The sequence below is a fragment of the Peromyscus eremicus genome, unplaced genomic scaffold, assembly GCF_949786415.1.
Source record: "Peromyscus eremicus unplaced genomic scaffold, PerEre_H2_v1 PerEre#2#unplaced_58, whole genome shotgun sequence".
NCBI classification, from domain to species: Eukaryota; Metazoa; Chordata; class Mammalia; order Rodentia; family Cricetidae; genus Peromyscus; species Peromyscus eremicus.
The window spans coordinates 198,846-221,265 of record NW_026734302.1 but is presented as its reverse complement, the minus strand read 5'-3'; the positions used below and the strand labels follow the sequence as shown (position 1 = coordinate 221,265).

At 40.7% G+C, this 22,420-nt stretch overlaps 1 long non-coding RNA gene across 1 annotated transcript in view; it reads right to left on the bottom strand.

Annotated features, from left to right (window-relative positions):
• Positions 1–21,931, bottom strand: part of LOC131901236 (uncharacterized) — a 38,110-nt gene extending 16,179 nt beyond the window's left edge. The window contains exons 1-2 of the long non-coding RNA XR_009376441.1: positions 21,648–21,931; positions 13,533–13,631 (exon numbers count right to left, since the gene is read on the bottom strand). This is a non-coding gene — a long non-coding RNA (uncharacterized LOC131901236). The remainder of the gene's footprint in view (positions 1–13,532; positions 13,632–21,647) is intronic.
• Positions 21,932–22,420: the final 489 nt, after the last annotated feature.

Here is a 22,420-nt window from a genome sequence, read left to right as displayed (position 1 = left end):
AGGGAGGCAAAAATGGTTATAATATTCTGGATTAATAAGAAAAGATCAAGAAGGAGAAATAGAAGAGGAAGTATAGCAGCAGGAGAAGATGGATGGATGGGTTGATGGATGGATAGTGTTAAGTGGATGGATAGATTGATAGAGATAGGTGATGGAAGGATAGATAGATAGATAATAGATAGATAGATAGATAGATAGATAGATAGATAGATAGATAGATAGATAGATAGATAAAAGTATATACAGTTTTTCAGGCTATACAATACAGTGGTTATTGGGTCCACCAAAGGCAGAATGGACTCAGAACATTTGTCCTTTTTTCCATATTGGTCAGAGAACTAGATAGGGGTGAAGAACTCAGAAGTTTTTCATCAACATCTGTAGCCCTTTGAATCTGGACAATTCTGTGACTTCTGATTCCCTGAAATAGCCCTCAAATTTAGTTCCATTCCAATTGTCTGTCAGTGGTCCCACTTTTTCTTTATGCTGATATGCCAGGTGGGGGATAAACGCTTGTCATCCAGGGGGCCCTGTCATTCTAGTCCCCGAAGAACCTTTCTAAATAAATGCTCTCGGTTTTTTGTAGAACTCTAGAAAAAAAACAAGGAATCCTGGATACAGCAGATGATACAGAGATGTTGTGACAAAACAGGTTAAGTTCTAGAATGATGATATGGATTATTGTGATGGAGAGGCAAGAATTTCTGGTCCAGAAATATGTCACAGGCTAGATCCTCTGAAGATTACATTCAGACCACTTTTTTTCTCAGAGCTGAGGAACAAGCCCAAGGCCTTTTAGGCAAGCACTCTACCACTGAGCTAAATCCCCATTGCCAATTTTTTAAGGACATATTTTAGAGAAAAGTCATGTCATAGACTTTCCAGAATGTGATGGACTGATCATGATTGCCTTTGGGGATGTTATTTTTATAAAGACAACAAAATTAGTTGGGGGTTCTTAGCACTGAGCTCAGCAGCACGAGGACACTCTACTCAGTGATTAGTCTGGAATCCTTTAAGTAAAGTGGAGATGTAGCAAGTTGATGAAATGAAATGTAGAATTGCCTGCAGTTGAAAGGTCAGGGTGAGATGGTTAACTCCAGAATGTTAAGAAAAGTCAGAATAAGGAAAATTAAATATAGGAGGAACTCTGACAATGTGTGAGAAAAGCCTTTATTTGTTAATGCTTAGGTGATTGGCATTACACATCATACTGGGAATTTAAAAAAAAAATACAACGGGATCCTTCTTTGAGAAATCATTTCCATCCTTGATCTAATATTTTATATTAAGTTCAGCTCTCTCAAATCTTGTAAGAAAAAAGAAACTTTATGGACCATGTTTCTGTTAAAGAAGTAAAAAATTACTGAAGCAAATTTTTGGTTAGTCTAAGCATCTTGGTAGGAATGGTTACTCCTATGTTACTTTTGAGACTTGTTTGTTCCTAAAAATATCAGCTGAAGTCAAGATATGGAGTTATATCAGGCCACAACAGCATGCAGTATAACACCATTTGTGTTATGGTATGTCCATATTCATTGGTTACTCAGATGAGAGCTTGGATCATATGGTGAGTGGCACATCCTGGTGTGCATGTATTGAGGATAGTTCGTGTTGTAAATGAAATATCTGTGATCCACACAGTTGGTACTCAGGATGTCAACTTATATCTGTACATGAAGTCTGTGAGTCTAAGATTTTCAACAAATGTTCTTCTGTATGTCTCTTTTGAGGCCTTGATTGACTGTACAATATCAAGTGAAATCAAAATCTGGGATCAGAGTGCCTCAAGGTTCCCTCTAACTACCAAATATGTTAATGATGTCCATTTGCTTTCATCTGTAAGGGAGCCATTGGCTCTATTGAGAACATGGTGTTTCTGGCTCCCTTTTGGTTAGGGTGTTGGATGAAGAAGAGAGTATTCTGCCCATACATCCTTAATGTTCAGGGCTTCTGAGTTTAATTCTTGCTCAGTAGGCTGCAGGTCTCCACTGATAGCAGTTTATGGTCAGGCGTGTTTCTCTTCTTGGATTGCCTGGACTCCTTTCACACAGAGCTTAGTCCTTGGCTACTTGATATCAGTGTTTGGCCTAGGAAGAGTTCTTCATTGTGGTTGGAGCAGGCTCCATTTAAATTGTCTCTTCAAACTGGACTTCCTAGGGTCAACATTAAGTCTGACCACATATCTCTCATTGGGTTGGCAGGGGCTCCCTTGATTTTCGGGTTTGTGGTTTCTCTTCATCAAGGTCTGTGGTTGGCCTGTAACATTTCCACTTTTGATTTTGCCTGGTTTGTTCTATGAGCTTGGTATGAGCTCCGAATTCTTCCCAGTCAATATTTGTCCCAGACCTATGCTGTGGGATGTTCTGCATATTAAATGTTTTGCTCTGATTGGTTAATAAATAAAACACTGATTGGCCTGTAGTCAGGCAGGAAGTATAGGCGGGACAAGGAGAGAGGAGAATTCTGGGAACAGGACAACTGGGGCAGAGGAGACGCCACCAGCTGCAGCCATGAGAAGATGTTAAGATACTGGTAAGCCACAAGCCACATGGGCAACTTATAGATGAATAGAAATGGGTTGATTTAAGATATAAGAACAGTTAGCAAGAAGCCTGCCACAGCCATACAGTTTATAAGTAATATAAGTCTTGGTTGGGTTTGAGCACCTTCGGGACTGGCATGTAGAGCGAAATGAACTGACTGTGGGCCAGGCAGGACTGGAGAAAACTCTAGCTAAAGACTTACTTCTTCATTTGGTCCTTGGTGTCTTCAGAATAAAAATTAGAGCTGGGCATAGCTGTTTTCTTGGTTTTATCTGGGTGTTCATTCTTTAAGGGGATGCCCCAGCCCCACTTCTCTTCTTGATTAGGGCCCAGGCATATGCATAGCTAGAATGGGACTCAGGCCCACTACTTTTCTCAGTTTTGGCCTGGTCTTTGTCAGCATTAAGGTTATGATATGGCCCACATCTCTTCTTGGTTAGGCCAATACTTCATCAGGGTAAGGACTATAGGCAGTCAATAGTTTTATCTTGGTTGGTCCTTGGCCTCTTTCATTTAAGAGAATGTCCCAGGTCTTCTTCTCCCCTTGTTTTATCTCAGGCTTTTGTCAGGGTCAGTGTTAGGCCCCTGTCTGTGTTCCCTTTTCCTGCTTTGTCCCGGCCTCTTTCATTTGAAGGATTGGTCTGGGCCTGTGTCCTTTCTTAGTTTGGCCCAGTCTTCAGGGTCAGAGTTATGCTGAGGCCAACTTCTCATCCTGGTGAGGGCCCTGCCTTCAGTCCAGGTAAAGTTGAGTCATGGATACTCTCCTTTTCCTTCTTTGAGCCACGTCTTTTTCTTCTGAGGGATAGGGTAGAACTCATCTCCCTCTTGGTTGGGGCCAGCCTGCTTCAGTGTCAGGATAGACATGGGTGTTCTTTTCTTTGCTTTTTGTTTCATTTCATTTTGTTACTTTTCCTTTTCTCCTTTGGCCTTGGCTCTTCCATTTGATGGACTGGCCCAGGGATACCTCTGTTTTTCCTCTGGGTCAGAGCTTATTCAGCTTCAGGTTTGGGTGCAGTCCTCTGTTAGGTCAGGATTTGGCACATTTATTCTTAGGGTTGGTCCATGACCTTTCTGAATGAGGTAAAGCCATTGTTAATTTAGGCTTTATTCCTGGGTCTTCATCAGGTTCATCCTCAGGCCTTGGAATACTTCTCTTTTGACACCATGGTTTAATGGTTAATCCTGGTCTACTTTCACTTTAGGTGCTTAGCATGGGCTTTTTCAGAGACCATGTTGGCCTGGGCTACTTTCAGGGTATGACTATGTCCAGGCAGTTTTTGTGTTAGAGGTAAGCTTGGTTACATTGATATTCTGGAACTCTCTAGTACCTGTTTCTCTTTAGGGTTGAATCAGTGGATGCTTTTGAGTCCAGGTTTGTCTGAAGCTACTTTGTAATTTGTAATTAGCCTTGGATTATGCTCAGCCATTCTGAAAAAAAAATAATGTGGATATTGATAGAGGACAGTGTTTACAGCCCTTTTCTTACAACTCAAGTATATTCTGAGGAACACTTGCTCTTTCCAAGTGAAATGGGCACAGACACCAACATACACAGCACAGAGTTCAGATGGAATAAACTACATATTACACAAATAGAAAGGTAAGGTAGGTAGGAAACAGTGGTGCTTGGGAGAGTCCTTGCTGTTGCATTGGGGATTGTGAGCATGGGTAAAGAGGCACCATGAGCTCATGTGGAAAATTGTTGCTTCTCAGTAAAGATAACAAAATTGAGTCCCAACAAGGTCTCTGCTGCCTTTCCTTCCTTATGTGGTCTAGCCCATGAAGGCATATCGCAGGCAGCTAATATAACAGCAGAAGCTGGTCCTCCATTGATGAAGGCCGCCGCTAGATAGGCACATGATGGTTGTGAAGATCTTCATGAAGCCTTTTATGCAGTGTGGGCATGGTGTCCCCTTCTGTATGTCATTCATGGCATGCACTAATGAGGATGTTCCCCTGGTCTTTGCTATGGAAATGCTTCTCAAAATGTCATTTGTCTTCTGCCTTAAAAACCCCTGGAACAATGAACCATGCCTTTGTGATCCCTTTCAAGAAAGCTCCATGTCATGTCCACTCACTGATGTGTGATCAGGTCTTCCCACAAAGCATGTCTGCACTGACTCAACAGAAATTGATTCCTGCTCACGTTATTATTGTTGTAAATCACAGGCCACATTAGTAGAGTGAGCTGCCAACCTGTCAAGGGCACACATGTAACCATGACAATGATTCCTTATGGAGTGTCACAGAGGCCAGGCCTCACTCTGCTCAGGGAAGCACAAAGGGGGTCAAGCTATGCAGATGTTTTTGGGCTGGTAATTAAGGAAGTTGCCCAAAGGCTACAGTTATCATCATTGCTTGGGGACAACTTCCCATCCAATAATCCTCTCCTACTACAAAAGTTCACTGCTCAAAAGAGAAAGGTCAGTGGCGATGGGCAGACTCAGTCTGTATGTAAACAGTTCAAATAATGGTCTACCATTTCTAAGACTCAGTTTATCGTCAGTATTCTCTTATCATGAGATGTGTATTGTGCCATCTGCAGTACCTGGGCCTTGGGGGACAGAGCTGTTTGAAATTTGCCCTCCAGCCTGTCCCTTCACCAACATTAAACACAACTTGAAGTGGAATTGACCAGAAAGCAGAAAGCCATGAGGCTTTCCCTACCTCCTCTCATCGTGGTAGTTGATGACTTCTAAGGCTGTCACTCGCTGGATGGCAGTGTAAAAGCAGTTTATCCTGTCCCATTTTGGAAAGTGGAGTCCTGGGACAGGTGCTGACTCTGCCTCAGCTGTTGTCACCTTTTCTAACAAATGCTAGTGGAGATTAGTAGTAGAAAACAATGGACATATCTCACTATGAGAAAACCCCTTCCCAATCGCCCATTGTCCTTTGCCTTCATGCCTCTCTCCGTCCCTGAAAGTTTTCTCTCTCAAGGCTGGCCTCACATTCCCAGCAATCCTTCTAACACAGTCTCCTTAGTGTTGGATTTCCTTTTTATTCTTTTTTTTTTTTACCATGGATGCTTTTTTCTTGCCCTAATGTGCCATTTGATGGGTAGTCAAAAGGAGGTAGCTTAGAGATCTGAGGAGTTAGTCAAGGTATCACAGTGTTCCTTTCCTGTATGCTAGATCTTATTGCAGATGGAAACCTACTCTTAAGAACTGTGGCATGCAAAAAGAAGGAAAACCAAACTGAATTAACATGTTTTTCTACTGGTCCTCAACCAATAAAATCTGTTATAAAAGAAAAACACTTTGGAAATTCTTCCTGTTTTCTAGATGAGATGAAGTGTAAGTGTTGTGCTACCCTCAAAGCCAAACAGGATTTAGGGAGGGTGGCCTCAATTAAACCAGCTATCTAATCACAGACCTTGAAATCGTTTTCCTGTCTGCAGCAGCAGAATCCGGAAGAAGAGAATTTATACAGTTGCCCATTAGAGATGCCTTTTTGCTGTCTCAGCCTCAAGGCCCGTGGTAACAGTTGCAGTAGGAACACCCCACCTGGAATTCTTCCTGTCAACATCATTGTATCCTGGGAACCCAAAATTTTCTTCTCTCCACCAAGTTGTGGATGGCCAGTAAGTGTTTTTAGACTTACTTGATGGTGGTGATTTACTATAACCTGAAAGTGCAGTGGAAGAGGAAGGAGAAACTGAAAACTTACATGTTTTGGTGGCAAATGGTATTTTAGGGACTTAACGTGTGACATAGATTGTAGATATCCATCTAAGAAAGATCCTGAATCGTCTACACATTGTTAGCAACATCTTAGACAACATCTGTGCTCTAGAAGCATGGAAGTTCCATGCACGGAATGCAGCATGATCAAGCATGCCCCACCTACTGCAATAGTCCATCATAAAGGATGAGGGCACCATCATTCTTGTGCCACAATACACACATGCTTGTTCCCACACAGTACACACATCCATGTGCCCACAATCATAAATTTAAAAACATGTATTTGTCTACACCTTTGCAGGCACACACACACACATAGAAATAAACTTTGAAATTAAATTAGATGTACAATAAATTGTCAAAATAAGAAAAAAAAAGAAACAAACAACCTTTGTGGTATTGGTACACATGTGTATGGTATGCATGTTGTATGCAGAGCTATGAGTATAGTTATGTGCATGTTTTTATAATTATCTATATGGTATACATAATATGTACAACCATATCTAACCGCATAAATATGTGTCTATAAATATAAAGGTAAACTGAAATCCCAACTCCCAGACATCAGCCAAGGAGGCAGCAGAACTTTCTGATTGGCCAGCTTGCTGTGTTAGCTCTTTTCTGCCTTCAACTCTGAGTGCCTGTTACATTTTTTTGAAAGGGATAACTTTTTAATTCACAACAGAGACACTGTATTTGCCTTATTAGAAAATATGTAAAATGTAACTTTCAAAAAGCATAAATATCAGAAATAATCTTTGCTATCAGTATCTAGAAATGAATATCAAATCTTCCTTCAGTTCATTTTTCTATACCTGCATATCATTTCAGTAGTTTAATATTAATACTATATTTTTATTTTTTTCTCCCCTGAGAAATGCAGTCTTCATTATATACATACATATATATACATTATATATGTATACATTATATACATACATATATGTGTGTGTGTGTGTGTGTCATGAGATATCATACTCCATGATGGTGGCGGCCACTATGGTCTCTATCTAAAACATCTTCTAGTTGTCTAGAAGTCGAGTTGTTAATTTCTTCATGTACTAGTTTATATTTCTGTGTAGACTAAGAAGCATTTATTACACTAGGCTTTGAAGACATGGAGGTAACCAGGGTGAGTAGCATGGGAAGGGGTTCATTTGGGTGGGATGACTTCATGTGCTGGGAAAGTTCTAGTTAAATGGTTGAAAGATCATGTCTGAAGTAATAGGAGGAAAAAAAGGCAGAACACAAAGAGAAAGGCATTTCTGACTCTGCACACTGCTACTCAGCATAGAACAACACATCAGCTCTTACCCACTGCATGACACATGGCTGTCCCAGATTTCAACTTAGCAAGGTGAATTGATTGACCTTGGGCTTGCTCTGCAATGATGTCTTCGTAGATGATACAGGTCTAAAAGCATTTGTAACAAATACACCTAAATGTACAAACCCTTACAATGTATTCTGCATCTGATCCATGCTCAAAGGGTGGTCCAAAAGTAAAATTGTTTTGAGTCCATTGTCCTCTGTAATTATGTTGCATACGTGCTGTTTTAGTTAGGGTTTCTATTGCTGTGAAGGGACACCATGACTGCAGCAACAATTAAAAAGGAAAACATTTAATCAGGTTGCTTACAGTTTCAGAGGTTTAGTCCATTATGATCATGGCAGGACATGGAGGCATGCAGGCAGACATGATGCTCGAGAAGGAAAAGAAAGTGGAGAAGAAGCTACATCTTGATCCCACAGGCAACAAAAAGTGCTCTGAGACACTAGGCATGGCATGAGCATAAGAGATCTCAACACTCCTCCACAGTAACATACATCCTCCAACAAGGCCACACTCTCTCCAACAAAGCCATACATCCTAATAATTCTACTACCTATGAGCTTATAGGGGCTTATTACATTCAAATTAAAAAATCTCTAAGATATCCTTAGATAGCATAAGAAAACAGATTATGGTGGTGTTAGTAGACGATGTTTTTGATATGAGAGTACTTTTTTTTAAAAAACAAAAAGGAGAGTCTCATCATTAGGCTCTACCTATCTTAAATTCCTTGTTAGGGACTCCACAACAAAACAGAGATTGCCAAGAGAAACACATGAACACTCACCGAGTACAAACTTTCACAGCACAAGTCTTCCTAAGGAAGAAAAGCCCCCAACAAATGCTTAGACCTGAGATTTTGTTCAAGATTGCTTTCATTCAGAATTAATTGTCGTTACATAGAATATCTTTTGCTTATGAAGGAATCCGTAAATGTCCATATTTTCAAACAATATTAAACAAATATTCTAATTTGCAATTTAAAAAGTCAGGTACATTAAATGTACATTAACAACAAAAGTTTGGACTTCAATTAATCAGTATCAAATTTCTTAAATATAAAAGCATATAGTATTGAAGCCCAGGCACAGTATACAGGGGAGATGAAAGAAGATGAACACAGCATCATCAGCTGCCATCCATCCCCCCCTCACTGTCACTTGCCCTGGGGACCCTCTAACCCTGAATCCCAGACCCCTGTGAACCAATCCAGGCACCGCGCTCATTTGGAGAGGTCCCTCTTGGACCCAACCTAATGAGCTTCCATCTAACAGGGAAAAGATGGAAAGAGTTATCTCTCACTCACACTGTTTGATATGTATGAGGGTATAAGAGCAGCTGTTACCCCTGTACATGCCTGCGCTGTCTTTGAACAGTTCTCATTTCCTGGTCTATGCCACCCCTAGCCAGGCTTCCAAGTGTGAAAGACAGGAATAAAGTCTTTGACACCAGCATCTCACTTGTGCCTAAAGTCTCAACATGAAGAGTAAGCACACCAACATCTCCCTTGTGCCTAAAGCCTCTGGAGTCCCAGAACACTCTTTAGTTTAAAGATGGGGTACCATCCCATGCACAAGTCAGAGTGACCCTTGGAGCACATGGAGATGGCGAAAGGGCATCAGTCTTGCTGTGGAGGTCATCTCAAGAGGAATTACTGACCTGCAGGCAGCAAGAGACCTGAACAAGGCTACCAAAGAAAGGGAGTCTTCCAAACACTCATCTGGTCTCATATCAGGCTTCTGTCCCCAAATTCTACAACGTGTAGGAACAGAGGTGCACACGGCTCCAGAACAGATGGGCCCTTACTCCAGATTTCATTATGGTCCTGATCCTTGGAGTGGTCTACAGCCTTCATGTTCACCTGAGTTCTTTCCATACCACAAAATGATGCCTTTATGTATTCCCCCATATGTCCCAATACCCTTACCCTTCTCACTTCGGGGGCATTTCCTGATACTCAACTCCTTGTGGGCCTAGTCATTTCACCCATGCAGCATGGCATTGAGCCATGGACATGCACCATTGCTCAGGGCCAGCACTGTGCCTTTTAGAGCATGTAGTAGACCTGAGAGTTTATTCTAGAGTTGATGGAAAGTGGAATGATATGAAAAGTGTATCAAAATGAAAGCAATAGGAGTCAAGCAGATGAATGGCAAATAGTGAGGGCTTTTGGATCATGTCCTCTCTGTGTGCCTTCATCAGTCTTCAGATATAAGGCTGCACCTTTCCTCCATGGAGGGACATGTGGTGCTTCTGACCTGCTTCAGGAAATTGTCAGGAAATCCTTTCTAGGTTTTATGAGCAGTTTCAGGGGAAGATCCGACTCCTTCCTCACATTCATTTATCCACTCAAATAACTTCCTATGTCAATCCCCATGTTTTGATATAGCTTATTCTGAATGTCATCAAGTATGAAATAAAGCTAAAGTTCTGGGTATAATTAATGATTATGCTCATATTTGATTCTGAAGTGCATTTAAGAAGAACCTCAGTATATCATGTACTGTGCATGTCATTTTGCATCAATTTTTCAGAAATTCATGTTTAAAAGTATCTAGAGATGAAAATATACAAGGTAATTCATCTAACTGGTATGTTTTTTACTAAGTCGTTGAGACCTTAGTATTCTAAAATGTTTAGTAAACATGAAGGCTATTTAACGTCTGAAGTGCCTTGGAAATTTTGACTTTTGTAAGAATGTTATATTTGGATAACTATGTGATGATTGCTATAACTGGTTAAATGCTAAAACCTGAACTGTCAAGAGGGGCCTGCAGAGCATTAGTGACCAATAGTCTTAGTCCAGAGAAGTTCATGGGGCACATAGGACAGATTCTCAAAGCACAATGCCAAGAAGGAACATGGCATTTCAATGACTCACTCTGGAACCTTCCTTGGTGCTTTTTCACTGGTTATTTCCAGTGAACTCACTGACCTGCATGGCAGAGTAACTTCACTTTTGCCTTTTCCCATGAATTACTCTGGACTAGCAGTTTCTTCAAGCTAGACACACAGCAACCCTCCTCCCATCAAGAATTCTTACCCCTAGGGTGAAAAGTTATTAAGTGTATCAATCATTTGAAACAAAATTATGCACAAATATTTCCTAATGCACATTAATATTAAAATATTCTTTAAGTTTCAAACCACAAGAAAATCTTCTAAGGCAGAAAGCCACAAGTTGATCATGTAAAGTACCAGAGAAGGGCCAATGAGATGACTAGTTGGGTGGAAGGAAAGAGCTTACTCCTCCTAATTTGTTCATTGACCTCCATATGAACAGAATGTCAAAATGTCATGGTGTGTATTGTATGTTCATTCTCTCTCTATCATATATATGTATATATGTATTTTATCCTTTCTAAATAAGTAAATGGATATATGTTATCATTTTAAATCCCCACCAATAAATTTCCATATACTCATCATATGAAATAATTTTTAAAATAATGAAAAAATCAATGCAGCTCACAACTGTTTGTAACTCCAGTTCCAGAGGATTCTACACCCTTACACAGGCTTACATGAAGGCAAAACACCAATGTACATAAAATAATGAATGAACAATTAACATTTGTAGGAGCCAGTGGGATCAGGAGCCCCAAAAGCATCCCACAGAACTAACTAACCTAGGCTCATAGTGACTCAGAGCCTGAACCCCCAACCAGGGATCATGCATGGACCTGATCCAGGCCCTCTGCATATATTTTAGACTTGTACAACTTGGTCTTCTTGTGAGACTCCTAAGATTGGTAGCAGAGCTTGCCTCTAATGCCTCTACAGAAATGGAGGAAGGGAGTTTTTGCTCTTTAGCTGTTTGCTCTCTCCTTGCTAGGAAGTCCATACCTTCACTGGTATTGGAGCCAACTTCTTTGGGATTCCAGACTATACTACTGATGGGTTAGGATATCAAGCGTAGTGGACTGAGCAACTACTGGATTCTTGGTCTTTGCCATCATAACCAGCCAGTGATAAATTAGCTGGACCAAAGCCTCTAAGTCATTCTAAAAAATAGCCTTCTGTATATATAGAAATGCATTCTATAAGTTGTTACCCCACAGAATCTTGACCAGTACACCAGATATGTATAGAACTTTCAGAGTAGTTTGGGCCTCACAACAGCCTTATCTCAGTTATAAATTTCACAGAATCACTCTGCACCAGAGACATGTGGCCCCTGAATAAGCCTCCATCCACTCCACCTAGTCATAATTTCCTCCCAACATTGCTTATATGGACCATCAAGAGGGATTCCTCATCCTACCTCCAACCCCAGGAGGGTCTTCTCAATTCTGCATTTCATCAGACAGGCTTCATAGGTGTTGTCAACCTAGAAGAGATCTAGGAAATCTGTTCCATTCTGACAGTCAGTGAGACCGGGGCAGGATCCTGAACCTATGAGAGAACCCAGAATGGATGTGTGGCAGCCTAAGACAATTTAGCATGCCTGTCCCTACAGTTTTCAAGAAACTTCAGTCTTTGGTGGGGAGTGATCCGATTCACCTAATACAGCACACATGTATGGGAGGACAAGGTCAATTGCAGGGACTGGGGAGATGGCTCATCCATTAAGAGCATTTATTTCTGTCTCAGAAGACCCACAGGACAGCTAACAAACCTTTTTAAATTAAATTCTTGGTGGAATCTGCCCTCACCTGGCCTCTGTGGGAATTGCATGTACGCGGTGGCAAAAAAACCCCATAGGTATAAAGAAAAGCATCACAAAAAAAAAAGTCCCAACATGTTATGCAGGAAATGATCTCTGCTGTTCAGTTGCCACTCATGTTATATTTCAAGAAAACCAGAGGCAGAATGATTTTCATTTCCTGGTTTTGTTTATACAATTTTAATGAATGTTCTCATTTCCAGAGAAGCCTGGAGCAAAATATTTTTGTTTCTCTTTAATTTGGTCTACATGATGATTTCTTGAACATGTGTGTACAGTGTACCACAGTTTACTGGTAGCTAAATATACGACCTCAAATATACAATATATCTAGTTTTTCTATTATGTAGTGGGTGTCCACGTAGTAGGCTATGCCATCCACATCCTAGGTGCAATCCCCTTGTGTAGCCCTGAGACCCATGAATGGAAAATCCTTGTGCAGCCCAAGCTTCCTGGAACTTACTGAGATAAATACAAGCCTGTGAGTTCTTGGTTTACAGAAGTGTGAAACCTCATCTGACTAAAGAAGAATCTTAGAGTGAAAAGTTTGAAATTGAATTTTATTCACAAAAATACATTCATTTGATTCAATGTGGGCTTTCAAAACAGCATCAATATATACAGTGTATAGCCTTAGCAAACTATTAAAACAATGACAAGAATAAAAGAAATAACAAAAATTAACACAACCTTAAACAAAATGAAGAAAACACAAAACCAAAGCATAAATATCCCAAGAAATAAAACAAAAAATAAAACAAACAAATTTCAGTTTCCTTTGGAATTTCACTATGGAAGAGTAAATGAGGTGAGGAACTGGCTTATTCTCTGTAGTAAATTATCTTCAGCAACACTTGCCCATCACATATGGACTCAGAGATCTTAGTAATTTGTGTTGTGTTCTCTGGATATTATACTCATTTCTGACACAAACTTTTCTCCAAGGATAGTGAGCCAACAGACGTGGATCAGATTGTGGCTGGATCCCCTGATGGTAGGTTGATATTTGCCTCACTATTGAGTTCAAAGCTGAAAAGAGGTGGCATTTTCTGAGGAGGCCTTGAACCTGGAGTGTAGAATGTCATGCCTTCAAGGTGTTTCTGGCTTCCTCCAGCCTTCTCAGTACTCTTAACAGGTGCTGTCAGGTAAAATCAGTAAAGAAAATATGATTCAGAAACAGTTTTGCTGTGCCACTGGCAAGAAAATCAGGACCTATTAATCTCTAGTAAACAAAAGTTAAGGAAGGAAACACACCCCATGAATACCCTGGCTGCTGGGGATGGGGCTCAATGGTGGCTGACTTGCCTGGGACATAGTGTTTCTGCTTCAGCAGCTCCATCTGCAGGAGGCTCTCATCCTGGGCTGTGGTCTGCCCCAGTTCCTGCTGGAGGTTTTCAAACCTAGGGGAGGAAGACAGATGGGACACAAGCCTGGTGGGGACCTGCCATTGTCAGCTTTTGTGCCCCCACCAGATCTACACAGCTAGACAATCAGCATTACCTTTCATCCGAGTTCATTCCCTGCTTCACCAACGGAAAAGTGTCAGAGAACACCTGGGCAGGATTTTTTCCTCAACTTTTAAAAACTGATAGAAGTTGAACTGGAAAATACACACTGTGCTGGATTAGAAAAAAACAGCATGTTTCTTCAACAGTCCAAAGACATCATTTTGGAGAAATATCAGTATGACAAGGTCTGAGGCACAGGTCAGGAAAGATGTACCTGGTCTTGATTAGATACCAGGTGAATGTGAACCTCCTGGAAAACTCTATGCCTGCCCTCTAGTGGAGCCTACACAGCAATGCAGAGAAGGCTCTGATGATTCCTACAGCCCAGACCCCTGCATGGGATTAGCTTGTCAACTCCTACTCTGTTTATGACCAGAGTAAATCTTCTCATGAGAAACTGATAAACACTGCAGAGAGCCAGCAATCAGCAGTAGGCTGCTGTATGCTGTGGGGCGTTTACCCAACCACCCCCACAGTTCCCCAGAGTTTTCTTGAGTGCGAGCAGCAGGAAATATTAGATAGAAGGATTTATTGCGGAGAATATCGCGGAGATAAACAGATAGAAAATAAAGGATAGCCTCGAGAGGGCCTGGAACCTATTCCAACGAGCCCCGACTGTCTCTGCCCCAGGGTTTTTATAGAGACACCAAGGGGTGGAGCAAAAGACCTCCTCCCAGCACAGCCAAGTGCAGACCATCTCAGACACCTGCACTTAGGCCCGTGGTCCTAATCATCCTCTATTCGGACCTGCTGGGTAAAGCCACAAGGAACCCGAGAATGGGCTCCCACAGGTCCCCCTTTCTTAATATATAAAAAAAACTATTAATGGCTTACAGCAATCTCCATAGCTGTTACACCTCCCAGTATGGGAGTAGAGGATGATATAGATGGCATTTCTCTTTTGAATTAGGTCCAAGGTGACTACAGCAGTCTTAGCTGCCTCAAGCCCTTTCTAAGCCAAAACTCTTAAGGCGGCTACAAACTTAAAGAATCCCTTAGCTTCATCATTACCATTAACAGGTTAACATAAATATTGCTATACATAGTCACAATTCTCTCAATCTTACAATTCAAAGCAAACTCTTAACAGAACTATTTGAATTAGCATATATGGTGCTATATATAGTTAACAATTTTCTCTGTCTTACAACTTTAACTCAATCATTTGAATTTTCTTGTTAACAGAACATAGGAAAAACTTCGATGTATTCACATCAAACTTAAATATTTCCTTAACTCCACAAAACCAGGGTGCATTAATATCAATAGGGTTCTGCAAACATAATTCAATCTCATAGCTCCTCCTTTTCTTTATAATTTTTTAAAGAAAACCTCAAACCTAGTTAGAAGAACCCAAACTCATACAATTCCTACAAACCCATATTGAAAAGCAATCTTCTCAATCTAACCATTAACACTTTGAAAACTTAGCAAAACATCCAAAAGCAGTTTCTTAATAAAACTCTTTACACTTTAAAAGTAGTCTCTTAATATACCCCATTTGCATTTCTTACTAACAAAAACATGACATTAATCCCTCAAACAACTTTTGAAATTAGACTAAGGAATATTAACTCTTCCCCCTTTCTTTATAATTTAAGCAAAATCTCAAGCCTAGTTAGAAAACCCAAACGTTTCAATTTAAACAGTTCCATTTGTAACACAAAACCAGTTCTGTAAGTAATTTCATTTTTACATAAACAGTTCCACAAAACAATTCATGAATCACCAATTAATAAAGCATATATGCATACACAAAACTGCATCTTGACTCTAGGTAGAAATAATAAATTTCTTCATTTAAACAGTTCCATTTTTTTATGAATAAACTCAAAATTGTCCCATTGCAATGAAATCTCTATTGTTCATTTCATTTCTTAAGTCCCAAAATTCAAATGATAAATTCTGGTATGAGCCTTCCAAATATGAAGAAATCCATAACCAAAGTCTTTTTGTAATTTTATCTCATTTTAAGTTCAAAAAGTTCAAACAAGAAATAAATTCTGGTATCAGGCTTTCACTTCCAAATATGAAGAGACTTTTTACAACCAAAACTTTTTGCAGTTAACAATTTTAGTTCAAACAAGCGTCTCTGCAACTTTTGTTCTCACAGACCGACCTTTTTAGACAGTAGTAGTCTAAACTGCACCATTTTTTGATGTTAGCTCAGGTTTTTCTGTGTTGCGTCGATTTTCCACGGATCTCAGCTGCGGATGCCTTGTGCTGGTTCTGGCGTCCGCCATTCTTAGCTTCTTAGCGGCTTTTGGAGCTTTTGAAAAACCGCTCAGACTGCCTGCTTTGCAGTCTAGTAGGACACTACCTTCTGTGTCTCAGGTTCTTTCACCATATACATTAAAAATAGACTCACACTTAACATTTACACTTTACAAACTCACATATAACATTTTTTGCATTTAGATTCACATTCAACATTTACATGTTTTTACAAACTCACATATAACACATTAACATCTACTTATTTATACTCCTTAAGGAAACTACAGAACTACTTTAGCAAATATATTTCTTATATACTTATCATATTTCTTATTTAAACTTACATTTACAATTAGTATCTTTACTTCTTACAAGCTTATTACTACACGTCTTAGACTACCTTAGATATTTCTTGCAAGCTTATTTTCTTAAAGGAACTCTATAGATCTATTTTACAAACTTATACAGGGCTACCATTAGCATATATTTAACTTAGCAAACACCTAAAGATTTCTTAACACAGATCTAACAAGATAATTTTTACAAACTCACATATCTTATTTTCTTCTTTTTCTATTTCTTACTCTTAATTATTAGTACTATCTCTATTAGACAGATTCTCTTAACTAGACAGGAAGTACGTACATCATTTCTAAATTTTAGAGTTTATAGTCAGCTTTGTTATAAAGCACTGGGATTTAGTGAGTGTTGTTGTTATAGAATTGTGATAGTTGTTGCTAGGGGACTGTAACCTTCCCAGGATGACGCCACACTCCAAAGTTGCCAGTTCTCTCAGCCGTTCCGGACCCAGCAGAGATGCACTGTCAGTGCTAGACGGTGTTTAACTAGAGGCTGTCCCTTCACCCAAATTCATAATAGTTCCCCTAAGTGCTTCAATTCAGACAAATGTTTCTATTATAGCAGTACTCTTGGTTTGCTCTACCGAAAAAACTTCATTTCATACTGAGGGTGAAATTACCATATTTAGCTGCTGTAAGGTCTTTGCCAAATACCGCACAGCTATTAGGCGATATAACGTATTTTTCCAAAGGAGCTAGTAAAGCCAAAAGTGGCACAGCTCCGAACTCTATTTCCTCACTGTTTGCATCAACCAGTGACAAAACCTCAGAAACACTGATCGAGCCACTTTCATTCTGGTTCCTTTGTAGGAACGTCATTGGAGCTGACCTTTCTTAGTTCCACGCTCCTTACCAGACGCTCCGGTAAACACCGAGCTTCATTCTCCTCTTGTGAAAAAACACAAACATGTCCTAGACCCCATATTAACACAGGATTAGTACCCTTCCATAATCCCAAGCAGGGTTCTTTCTATTTCTCATTACCCTCAGCTAAAGGACCAGGAAGACTGGAGTGAACTCTAATATGGCCCACAAAGCATGGCAGCTTTCTTTTGTGGAATAGCATCTTGAATTTATTGAAACATTTTGACTGGATTGTTGTTAGTTCCAATATTTTCACCAAAACTGTTACTATTCAAAGGAGTCAAGAACATAGATGTTCTTTCATGAAACATATCCTTCATTAGCTTACTTTGAGAAAAAGCATTTTCAGGATTTAGCATTTTCATTTTATTAGCTTTAACTACTGATGTTATTAGCAGCTGTGATTTAGCATTGATTTCTTATAAGGAACTTTCAGGTGAAGCAACTCTTGTAAGACAGCTTTTCTGAAGTTTGTTTCCCATCTATAAAGCAGTCATTTTTTTGAATGCCTGTTTCTTATCCCCTTAATTAGATTTGCAAAGGAATCACTCATTGCAGGTTCTTTGTTCAAGAGGTAAATAACTTTTAATTTCACATAAGTTTTTTCATATCTAAGACAACGTTGAGTGTATAAACTGCTCTCTCTTGCTGTCTTAAGGATTTTAAAGTGGCTTGTTTGCTCTTAAAGGTAGCCTTTTGCCATCCAACTACCGTAAAAACTTTGCACAGCTATTAGGGTAAATAAGGCATTTTACCAACCCCCAAACCACGAAGTGCCTAGTTCCATATCCTTTCAATATTTCATTGGAACTGACACTTAAAACTCTTAGATGATTTTCCTCCTTATTCTTTTAAAAGCTGAATTTTAAATTTACCATGAACATATTTTCGAGCTGACAAACGTGTTTCAGGGCAATGTCACCATCTTTAGCGGAAAAAACTACCTTTCCCAGAATGCATTTCCCTTATATCAGTCCATAATACTATCAGTCCCTTATATCAGTCCTTTATATCATTTTTCCATCAGTCATTTCCCATAGTTCTTTTCGGGTCTGAGAGTCAACTTCTAAGTTCTTTTTTACCAGACTTGCTTACAAATTCTTGCCTGGGAGGTTTGAACAAAGTTTTTTGCTTTTGCAACGGGAGATTTGAACAAGCATTTTACATTTTCAGTTATGGCACGTTGGGAGATTTCTATTCTCGCCTCAACTGGCTTTAACAGGTGTTTCTCCTTCATCCAACACTGGCCCCAAATCAGAACCACACCTGCCTCGTTAGCCGGCATTGAGGCTGGCATTTCTGATAGCAACTTTCCTAGGGGCTTGTGTTTTAGCCAGTCAGTGAAAAACAAGATCATGTACAACAGCTTTTCCATAGCTCTTTCAGAGAGATTTTCTCCCACTGATCTATCTCATTTTGCTTGTTCCTCCCTTCCCCAGATGCAGAGCTTCAGGTATCTGTCTGTGGCTCTGTTCCCCTCCTAGCTGCTTTTGGAGGTAGGGGCCTTTTTTCTCCCCCGGAATCTGCCTCAAATTCTAGCAGCTTTTCACAGGTCATGTATTTTCTGGGGAGGAATATGTCCCTTCTGTTTCTTCGGAGTCTTTTTCCCAGACAGTTCCCAGTTTGGTCTCAGTTTATCCCCTCTACCCCAGAAACAGTTTCCGACACTACAGTGGCAGCTTTCCCTGCTACTGAAGGTAGGGTTTTTTTGTCTGTTTTCAGGGTCTGTGTGGTTAGCGTACAGATTGAAAGTCTAACAAGGGAGGTTTTTGCCATCTCTAAACTCCCACTAGGACAGGTGTTTTACTTCATCAGGCCTTCACCTGACCCAGTCCCCCAGTGGGTTGCGTTTGCTTGTCTGGGTGCTCAAGGACAGAGCTTATGCCAGAGGCAATCACCCCTCAGGGCTACACTCCCTCATCTCAGGGGAGTCAGTTGAAACAAAGCTTTTCTCAAAGAGGTGCTTTCTCTGACAGAAAAGAAAGCTTTACTCCTGGATAGTGCTGTTCTGCCCTGGCTGGGCTCTTTCCCCAGACAGCGTTCTGACTCAGCAGCACAACTGCTTCAGACACAGTTCAGCTTTACTGTTTTCCCAGAAAGGTCCTTACTGATAGGAAAGCTTTTTTCTCAGATTTCTTTTTGCAGCTGTGGACCTACCAACTCGGGATTTGTAGGAGAGCAGGCAACTGTGCTGTTCCCACTGGCTTTAGTTTTGTTTGTTCATTAGCAATCTTCCCCTGGGTCCTGCACCTTCCTGCCTCAGCTCTATGCTCCAGGAAGTTTACAACTGCAGGAACCCTAGTATCCCCGAAATGCACCCCAACTCAGAGATGCTGGCCAGTCACCTCTGGGTTTTTGGTCAGAAGCGAGGATACAATGCTAACAGTTTGCATGCTTCAGGGGATCTTTGCATTAGGACGATTAGGAGCACCTTTTCATTCTGAAACGCTCACTCAGAAACAAAACCCTTGATGCCTCAGCTCCACTGTAACTGAAAAGCTTGGCTTTTTTGCTTTTAAACAAAACCCTTGATGCCTCAGCTCCACTGTAACTGAAAAGCTTGGCTTTTTTGCTTTTCTCAGGTAAAGTTTCTGGCCCTTTTGGGCTCTCTGTAGCTCTTTACCCACACTCTCCCAAGCGTTTCCCTCAGGGTACTCTGACCCACTGTCTTTTACTAGCTTGAAGAGACACAGCTTACAAGAGGTTTTTAGGAACTTGTCCCTGCCTCCTGCATTGCAGGGACAATTTTTAAGGCTTGAAAAACAGAACTTAGAGGTTTTGCTGTCTTAAGAGGTTTGTTGTTTTTCCCTTAGAGCTAATCACAGGTGGTCCCCATACTAATATCTTCAGGTGATTCTAATTTTTGCCCTTGAGAGAAAGTTAAAGGCTTTAGTTTTTAAGTTTGAGAGCTTTTGAGAAAGATGAAGGCTTTTTAGAGTTTTTTCCCCCAAATTTTCCAAGAAAAGCTTTAAGAGAAAGGTTTTTTTCCCCCCAAGAGAAAGAGCAACTTTTCCCAAAACTTCCCAACTTTAAACTTTTTGGCTTTTTACATCCCCATTTTTGCCTCAGGGAGAAATCACTTTCTCCTGCCGCTTGGACTTACCATTTCAGCTGCCCCAGGTCAAAAGCTTCCATAGGAAACTTATTCTTCCCCATAAGCTCGAAGAAGAGCTTTTTTACTACCCAAATAGCCCAAAGAAAGATTTTTCCCCCAGTTTGCATTCAGAGCCCCCAAGTTAGAAAATTGACGAGTTTTTCTGTCTAGTTGCCTTACTTATTTTTTCCTACACAATCTTACACTTCTAAGTTTTCCCTACACTATTTCACTACCCTATGCCTTATACTTATTTTTCACAGATAGAAATTGAGAAAGGGATAGAAGATAGAAAATTTTGACAGAAGAGAATTTCGCTGCAGCATTGGACATCCTTCCAGTCCGCTTTCCTTTTCTCTCGAGGATAAAACCCCTGCCTCTCAAAAATATATATATAAAAAATATATATTTTCCATAACACCGGCATGCCTCATCCACTGGCAGGGCTGAACTCAGCACTTTCGCCAAAAACTCTGTAATAAAACTATTATTTTCCTTTATCTTTAGTCCCTATTACTTTGTCTTTAGTCCCTGTTCATTTGTCTTTAGTCCCCCCTTCTTTTTTAGTCCCCCCTTTTTTCTTTAGTCCCTTTTTTCTTTTTTCTTTAGTCCCTGTTCGGGCGCCATTCTGTGGGGCGTTTACCCAACCACCCCCACAGTTCCCCAGAGTTTTCTTGAGTGCGAGCAGCAGGAAATATTAGATAGAAGGATTTATTGCGGAGAATATCGCGGAGATAAACAGATAGAAAATAAAGGATAGCCTCGAGAGGGCCTGGAACCTATTCCAACGGGCCCCGACTGTCTCTGCCCCAGGGTTTTTATAGAGAAACCAAGGGGTGGAGCAAAAGACCTCCTCCCAGCACAGCCAAGTGCAGACCATCTCAGACACCTGCACTTAGGCCCGTGGTCCTAATCATCCTCTATGCGGACCTGCTGGGTAAAGCCACAAGGAACCCGAGAATGGGCTCCCACAGTATGCACATCTGCCAAAGTGTAGACACTAATCTCTAAACGTGATGTTCCTGATGGAAAATAAAGTTGCAGGAGAAAACACTTTCCTTCATGATTAATGACCCTCTCTAGGTTTCTGGATGCCATGTGAACATTTGTGGGAAGATCTAATCTAAGAGATGGATTCAGAGGATACTAGAGGTCTCAGAAGGGAAGAAGGGGACACAATGCCCATAAGACCAAGGAGAAACCATATTGCTTCCTGGACATAAGTTCCTGTTGATTGAGCCAGTAACGACAAGGTGTTCTTTCCTTGGCTGTGGCTGGGAGCATTGCCAATCAAACAGAAACTCAAAGAGTACAGAGATCCAGGTACAGTGGACCCACTTGGATCTACCTGCTTCTGGAAGCCTGGGCTCCTACCTCATCTGGGACACAGTGAAGTGTTGCTGCAGTTTTACTGCCAAGTCCCTTTGCCGGGTGAGCAGCTCCCTCTGCTTCATCAGGGACTGAAGATTTTCCTCAAGTCTTTGATGTTCCTGCTCATTAGAAGATTGTGTTTTTAGGAGAGGATTTCCTGCACCCCTGTACATACACACACATGCACATACACAAACACACACCACACACACACACACAATTGAACACACACATGTATGTGGATGCATACATATAGGCATACTACATTACATCTATGTTTAGTTTCCCAGATAACACTAAGGTAAGAAGACCACCTGGTACACTATGGAGAAGTTAACTTTCCTTAACCCACACTCCCCCTACCCACATTTCAGCCGAGAGTCAGGAAAACACAGGATGCTCTGAGCACAGGGATGTGGAGAAGATTATGTACTTTTACTCTGTTTTCATAATTTTTCATTTTATTTTTACTTTAAATGTGCAGGTGTTCTGCCTGCCTGTGTGTCTGTATAACACATGCATGCCTGGTGATCTGGAAGAAGAACTCAGTGTGCAGATCAGTCAATGTAGTGCTTGCCTTATAAACCTGTACACAGACAGGTGAACACCAGGGTTCCTTGACCAGTAATTCAAGCTCTCCTAGCAAGTTCCCTGTCTGTGCATTGAAGGCTTAGTTCCCCAGCACAGGACCACTGGATGGCAGTGGACCAGCCCCTTGCTCTCTCTCAGTGCTACCCAGTGCCTCCAAGGAGGGCAGCTTTCTCCTATGAAAGCTC